The sequence below is a fragment of the Phaethon aethereus genome, assembly GCF_964289735.1.
Source record: "Phaethon aethereus genome assembly, chromosome: 1".
In the NCBI taxonomy this organism is placed as follows: Eukaryota; Metazoa; Chordata; class Aves; order Phaethontiformes; family Phaethontidae; genus Phaethon; species Phaethon aethereus.
The window spans coordinates 55,036,577-55,044,749 of record NC_138575.1 but is presented as its reverse complement, the minus strand read 5'-3'; positions in this window follow the sequence as shown (position 1 = coordinate 55,044,749).

Here is an 8,173-nt window from a genome sequence, read left to right as displayed (position 1 = left end):
TTGCAATTTTTTTTTTCTTGCTTGTAACTTGAGCTGTCCTAATTTTCATGCAGCTCTAATTTTGCTCTCAGGTTCCAACAGAGAAAGTACTGCAGTTAACCATTCCTGGCCCCATAGAGCCAAGAGGCATAGTGTAAAAAAGCTGAAACTTGCAAGAAAAGGCCTAATAATCTCAGCACTGCAGAGCCCTTTAGGGAAAAAACATTTAAACTGCTACGTACCCTTAAGCTGAGACTGCAATGAAGCAGTCTAATTTTGGTATGTACTGCTTGATTAAATATTTGTGGGTAACTTAGCAAAATGGAAGAACTTATACAACATTGAGAGACAAAGAAGCCCTTCTTGCTACTTCCACTGTGTTATCAACTGTTGGTACTGGCTGCTAAATCATAGATGTTCATGAGAAAGTTCCAGCATTGGTCTATATAAACCAGAAAAAAACCCACGACTAGATTCTTTGGTTGTTTTCCAAAACTCCATGTTACCTGAAGAAGAAGGATCTGCCACTAGAATCAGTTCTGCTTCCAAACAATGTCCCTAGTCATACTGCAGTAGGACTTTTAGGAATACCTTAGGTGTGTGTTCTTAACTCCTAGCACACCAAGTTTCTGCCAGTCAATCAATCCCTGTCTGTGATAAAAGCCCTATGAGGAGAAACAACTGCACTGCACTTGGAAAATAATTCTCTCTGGGGGAAGAGGTGCAAAATTTTATTGATGCTCTGAGTATAGAGGTGTTGATAATGCCAAGGAAAGAAACGAAGCTGTCCTTTCTTTCCACAAAAGTTAAATAAGGTTTTGGACACTGCTGCTGCCTCTAATACTGACTTGTGGGTCTGAATTATGACCAGATCAAATAGGAGCCATTAAAACAAGTGATGCAACAAACGTGCACTGAAATAATAGATCCCTGTGTAAAAGATACCAGGTGGAGACTGACACTTCAGAAACAGAGAAAATGGACGTGGGCATTACCCTCTAAGTGATGAAAAACAATGACACTAAAGCAGGTGAAGTCCTCGTTGCTTGTACTGGACAGGCACTTACCAAAAGGGTGCAACTTACCTCTCCGGCTATAGCCCCCTGCACAGAGGGCTACGTTTGACCTGGCATTCAGAGCCAGTGGAAGATCAGTACTTACAGGGTGCCACACAGGTCAGTTAAGAGGTGCTACACCAGAGCCTATTTTGAAGCGAGATGAATTGAGTCCTCATCAAATGGTGATCAGCTAATGCTACTGTACAGATACACAGCACCTATTGTGCCAAGAGATGGGTTCCCTTAAAACCAGCTGTGGCCAAAGTGCTTCCCCTCAACTACCATTTCTCCCTCTGTGCTTCCTTGTGCATCATGGCATTCACTGAGTTTGTGAATTGCTAACACTATCACGTGGAATTTCCATTACGGCTATTAACCTGACTGTGCAGAAGTTTTATGATGCTGGATCTGCACCATTCTTTTTTGCATCTTCAGAAATGCATGTTAAAATTATTATTCCTTCCCCTTTGCCTTAGCCCACAATCCTCATTTTCATCAAAAACCCCTCAGCAGCCTATTTGAATGCATACTAACACTGAAAACCAACACACTACAATAATGTAGACATTGACTGTAAAAGTCCCAGTGTGCCTGGATTGGTAAAGTCCCACTTCTATGGAATTTGGTGATGAAAAATGACATAACACATGCTTACTGTCCACCATGCACCAGAGATCACCCACCACCTTGCAATAGCCGTAAGACTGCAGTCAGAGACCACAAAAACTATGGTGTGTCCCAGCAGCGTATTGGGAGAGACCAAGGACGCTGAAGTGTTTCTGCTCTCTGAAAAAACAGAGATTTGCTATTTGAAATGTCCAGATAACATTGAAAATAGGTGCAATGAGTCCCATGTTATAGAGGAAAACACAAGAAATAAACCAAACCAAAGCCAACAGCTGCAGACAGTTGGACCTGAGGGAAAATGTCCTTTCTTATCTACATTTGGTGATGAATGTAGCTTTGAGGATGTCTGACAAGCAAACCAGTTAAACATACAGAGCTGGTGCAAGTATGCATAACTTCCTTCAAACATTTCCATGCAATGTATGTGTCTGCGTGATCTCAAGCATAAGCAGCCTCAACAGCAAGCAGAAGAGAGACTGTAGTGGATGAAAAAGGGGTTTGAAAGAGAGGCAAGGCAGTCAGTTCATAGAGACACTCAAAAAATGGAAGAATTAACTGAATAGCAAACATCAATTTTGAGGGAAGTGCCTCTCGGGACTGGGCATCCAAAAAAGAAGGGATTCAGGCAGGAGAAATGTGGGAGGGAGGAGAAAAAGAAAAATTCTTAATATAATATAAATTCTTAATATAAGGAGACAGGGGGATGAAAGGAGTGAGGGAGCCCAAGAGATTTAGCAGTAGGAATTACAAAGAAGGACAGGAGGCAGGTGACAAGGGAGATGTCAGAACCGGTGACAGACACTCTGGAGTATGAATGGAAGAATAAATCAAAATAATCAAAAAGAAGAGCTACGTAGGGCACTGGGACAGAGTCAGGGAAGATTTTTCAGAGTATTTCAGAGTAAGTGCCAAAGTTAGCAGGTTCATTTCCAGAGGCTTCCTCTGCAGATAATGGAGACAGGCTCCTCCAGGGAGCATATCAAAGCAGCAAAGTTTCTTTCTGAAAAGCCTGTCTCTCTCCTTCAGTTAGAGAGGAAACATAGGGAGCCAAACTGCATAACCGAAGTACTACAGTGTGCACCTAAAGCAAACACATCTCAAAATAACACCAACTAGAACATGTGAGCAGAGATAGTTTGGATAGCAGGTAGTGGAAAAGGGAAAACAACAGAAATAAAATGAGAAAAGATCTACTCAGAAGAAAATAAATTTTTTGTTGATCATTCTGGTGAACATTTGACAGCCTTTTCTCATACATTAACTGCAAGTAAGCAAACTAGTTGAATTGTAATTCTCTTGATGCAAAATTGAACACTTTAAATAAACAAAAGATCCCAAAGCCATGAGAATAAAGTTCAAGCATGTAACTTATTTATCTTTTTCAGTTAAAGAAGTGAAATCTGTACCACAATTTTATTCCCACACTAATTATTCTCTTGAGCAAATAATTATGCATGCCACATCTAACTGTGTGGGCAATCCATAAATAAATTTTGAATTTTTTTTCTTTTAAATGGAAGAGCAGAATTCTTCAGCAAATAAATTATAGTCTCCAAATCATTCAGATTGAAGTGCTCAGTTTCAAGGCTAACTTCAGTACTTCCTTCAATCCTGAGGCACTGACTATTGATTTTAAAAGGTGTGTTAGTATTAGGGGGTTACACAATCTGAAGTTTCCTTCTCAAGACTATTAAGCACTCACGTTTAAATGAGTTTGCTTGCAAATTGCATTTGTTCAAATTTCTGTGGAAGGCAAAAATAGAAAAAACAAAAAAACAAGGTGGTTTCATTCAAAGTGTCAATATAAACATGATTTATTTCTGGGACGACTTTTATGCATCTCTCTGACTCTTTTCCCCCATTCATCTTCTCTGGAAGTCACTCCATCTCTCTTTGTGTCCCAAGCAAGCTAAGCATGAGAGGACAAGCATTTCAAGCAAACAAATTGTTACCCTGAAAGACTTCCCATGATTAGGGTCTTAAGCAAAGACCTTTTGCAAACCTATGCCCCTGCAAATTTAGGATTTGGATAGGAAGAGGATTGGAAATGCTACCGACATAGAATTAGGGAACTATGCTTCTTGAAATATTTAACTTGTTATGTTTATGATGGTCTTTTAAGGCATAAGACACTTGCAAATTGCATCGCATTCTTGCTATTGCCCACAAACAGTACATAGTCTGTGCAAGAGGGGCTTCTAAATATACCATTCTGTGTTTTGGGCACTGCAAATTCAACTAGCTGGAAAGAAGTTTCCAAAAGTATGCTTGGAAATGTACTCTAGTGATATTCTTGGAAATAAAGAGATGATAATTGCAGGACATCTCTGTACAAGAAAATCCCAGTGCTCAAAATACAGGTGCCACATGACTATTTCTAAAGAACTCATCCAAATTTCACAAGGAATATTGATGATAATACTGCTTTTCTGAATACCCTTGCAGGATCATTCTGTCATGTCCAAATACTATGAAACAGAATAAGAACTCACCAAAAAAAAAAAAAAATTAAACAACTGTGAACATCACTAAATAACACTGTGGAAGATCTCTCTAAGATAGCATTAAACCAGGAGAGGCAAGGTCAATGATGATGGTGGTCAGGTAACTAGCTATACCAAGCCCACCAATTCAAAACAGCAGTGTGTGGACAAACAGAGCAAGCAGGAGAGATTAGGGTGGAACCAAACACTAACTGGTCTTCAGAAATCTAAAACACCATCAGCAATGAACTTCCATTACATGAAAATCCAAGGAGGCTTTTCAAGGTGATAAGTGATGCTGTGCAGGAAGCAGTTGTGATTCTATTAATTTTGCTGGAATCAAAAACTTCCAGAAGTAAAACAACTGCATTTTGACTTGAAGCATTGCATTGTGAGAAAAATCAATCTAATTAGGGTTCAATGATTAATTTTGATATAATATTCCTAATAATAATGATGACCAAAAGGAAATTTAACAGGTAGCTCCATGAACTGCCTGTTAGGAGTAGATGGATTAAATGGAACCTGGATCCCCATAGCTTTGTGTTTTAGTGTTGGTTGGCTTGTATATTTAAGAAGATGAGAAGCTTTGTTTGCAGTTGGATGGTTCTAAGGTCTTTCTTTCATATGATTTCACTGATCTAATAGAGGTTCAGCTCTTGTTGCAGTTTTCCTTTCAACAAGAACATACACATTTGCCCATCTACTTTTGTGAAGCTGGTAGTGCCTTAATATCTGAGGCGCCTACCCCTCTGTAAATTTGGTGTTCAGTGGTTATTGGATAGACAGCAAGCACCTTCCACATGCATACATGTATGTATACACACAGAGCATGATCCCACGCCACTCATTTCCTAAGCAAATCATACAAACAAGCAGTTTTCCAAAACAACAATTCATAACACTGTTCCCAGAAAAGGCCAAACTGAGTACAGAAAGGGCCAAAAATTATTTTTTATAGATTTTGTTTTGAAATGGGTTTGCTTGTTTGTTTGTTTACTTGTTTTTACCAGTGGCCAACCATTCTCTGGCAAGGTTTCCACACTAATCCCTATGTAAGCAAAAGAGAACAGAGCTCAGACTTAATGAACATGGCACTACACAGGAGTAGCATTGAGCATGAACTGCTCTTTATCTGCTCTTTATCTGCAAACTCAGTTCAGCTGGTGTAGATACAGCTGAGCCCCCCCCCAATCTGAAACTGCACACTCAAGCAAGGAACCACTGGAAATCAGAGAGCTCCCAGGCTGCCAAGGCAAATTGCAAAGGGTCTTGCAGCACTGACAAGCAGTGTTCACTGGGCCTCCGGTGTTCTCCTACCTCACTTCCAGTTGCTTTTGCCCATGCCCACATTTGCCTACAAGCAGTAGAATCCCTCAAAGTGTATTTTCCACAACTTAGTTCAGAGAGGTGGGCAGCACCTCTTCAGGTGCAGGGCTTGATATATTTATCTCTTAGCTATAGAGGGAAACTCATCCCACCGATCTCCCAATGCATCAACATGAAGAGGAGCAGGGAAGGGCTGTCCTTCCAAGCAATACAGACACTTCCAGTAACACCTTACGGAGGTGTACAGTAATGGAAATTGCCCAATACCAGCACAAGGAAGGAACCATTCAGACCCCATAGGGCAGTCTAGGGTTTGTTTAGGCAGGTTCATGGCCTTTTTACCTTGAGGGTGCTAGAGAGATGCAAGTCTTACATGTCTTGCTATTAAACACCAAATCCCACTGATGCCAGTGGATCTCACAAGAACAGAGTCACTGAGCCAGTGAGACGAAGGACCACATAAGACCCGATAGAGATGGGACAAGGTGCTACAAGAAAACAGTGAAATATGGTCTCCAAGTTTGGAAGACAATTAAATATTTATTGTAGCAAAAAGAAAAAGCCAGCCCACCGTGTTCCATGGAGCTGATTTGATTTTCTGTGTGAAAAATCCAGGAGAAAAACATGTAGCCTTGTTCTCCAGGTCCATTTACTGTGATTTAGGACATGGGCATCATACAGATTCACTGCTGGTTCCTAAGGCGGAAGCATCTGAATGGGAGGATCCAGCCTTTCTTGCCATATTGGTCATGATGACATTTGAAAGAAGATTTGCTTAACACTCCTGTAAAAAGAATCAAAGATGCCACCTGAAACCAGAGTGGCGTGCATTTCCTCATAGCTGCTTGTGTTTCAGTTAAGAAACGTGATTTGTTTTCCAACACGTTATCACTTGCTGTGTTTACATTATGTCAAAAATGATAAAGCAGCAGAATCAAAACTGTATTAATCCCGTGTAGTTAATATTTTAAATGCATGTCATTGTTTGAATGGTTTGAGCAACATAATACCTGAAAGAGTACAAACAAGTGACACCAAGCATGGAGCTCTGAGAGGCACAAGCTGTGGGTCCTGGGCAGGAGACTTCTTATGTCCTTCCTGTGAGAAAGTGGGTCATATTTTTGACAACACATATTTTTGCAGGACAACACCAGTTCATTGCACTGTGTGGGAAGGTGCTGGTTTTGATTGAAGCTTTGTCGGGAGCATTTATCATCTTTCATGTGGTCAAAAGCCGATAGCAAGTTAGGGCAACCACCTCAGATAATCAATATCTCAATAGCCTGATTGGTAGAGGTACAGAGTAAGTTTCTTTGCTCTTCCTCAGCAGGACATCTGGAAGCTGTTACTCATTGTATAAGTAATTAAAGAGTAATTGGGCCAGAGAGACTGACGCCCTAGCCTGCTGTGGTGAGATTAGGACATGCCACTTGCACCACAGTGGCCAGCTTCTGTATGTTTTATATTCCCAGATGGGCATCTAGAGGCCAGAGCAACACAGACATGATTTCACAGCTCAACTTAATAACCCTGCCAGACTGGACTTCCACCGGCATCCCCTCCTTCCAACATGCACTCAGAAATACCTCCAAACGGCCCACCAACTCCAGAGTTTCCAAGGAGACAAAAGTTCTCTGTGAGCTGAGTTTGGCTGTTGGCTGTCTGGTCAATCATTTCTGTCTACGAAACGGAAGGCTGCTGAAAACTGTGTCTCAAATTCGTCAGATGCAGGCAGGTCAGAGTGTCTTGTGCTGAACCCAGAGCACTTGCAGCAGAGGCTGCTTCCAGCAAACCCAGCTGTAGATAAGAGCTGGGAGAGGCTGGGCAGGAAAGAGGCTTTCCTTACCCGCCACCAAGGAATTTGTAACCTCAAACTGGTGCTGACGTGCTGGGAAATCTCCTCCAGCATAGCACTCTGCCAATGCACAGCTGAAGCCAGAAAGCCTCAATGCAAAGCTACTGAGTCCTGCCACAAGTTGTGCTGCTGTCAGGCCCACTTCAGTCAGCGTTGGCATCCTTAGATCTTAATCACGCATGCAGGGTTGCTAATATATGGCAAAGTGGCCAAATGTAGTATTTGCTGTGTTAGTCCTGGATGTGCTGCTAACTATAGAAACAAGCACATCTTCACCACTTGACATCCATGGCCTCGAAATCCCATAGGTGTTTTTGATGTATTCCCCTGTGGGTAAGATACGTGAAGCAACATCTGTGATATTCCTGTGCACTTTGACTCTTGAACCTGCAATTAGTTGAAGAATGTTAGCAAAACTTCCGTGAGCACAGCGCAGGTAGTGGGGCTTCCCTCTCACATAACTGCAGTGTTCAGCAACTCGCCTTGGCAAATCTGCTATGATATCTGATTCAGTGAGTTATCTTATTGCTCAGCCCATAGAAATGTATATATAAAACCATATTTTCACCGTCTTCATTTGGGGAGGTGGTGGCCTGTGCTAATGCAGAAGGGTAGGAACACCACCGGCAGGAGGTGAATTGCCTTCCCTCCAAAACCCCTGGACCGTGATCCTAAGTTTGCGGTGTAACCCCGTTCAGGCGGGGCTCTGCACCGGGGCCCTCCCGCCAGCCTCGGCGCCGCAGGGCCCGCAGGCACGGGGCGGGAGGCAGAAGCCTGGGATGGCCCGGCCGGGGCCGCGCCGCGGAGATCGCCGCCCCTTCCCGCTCCGCGGGGGCACTCAC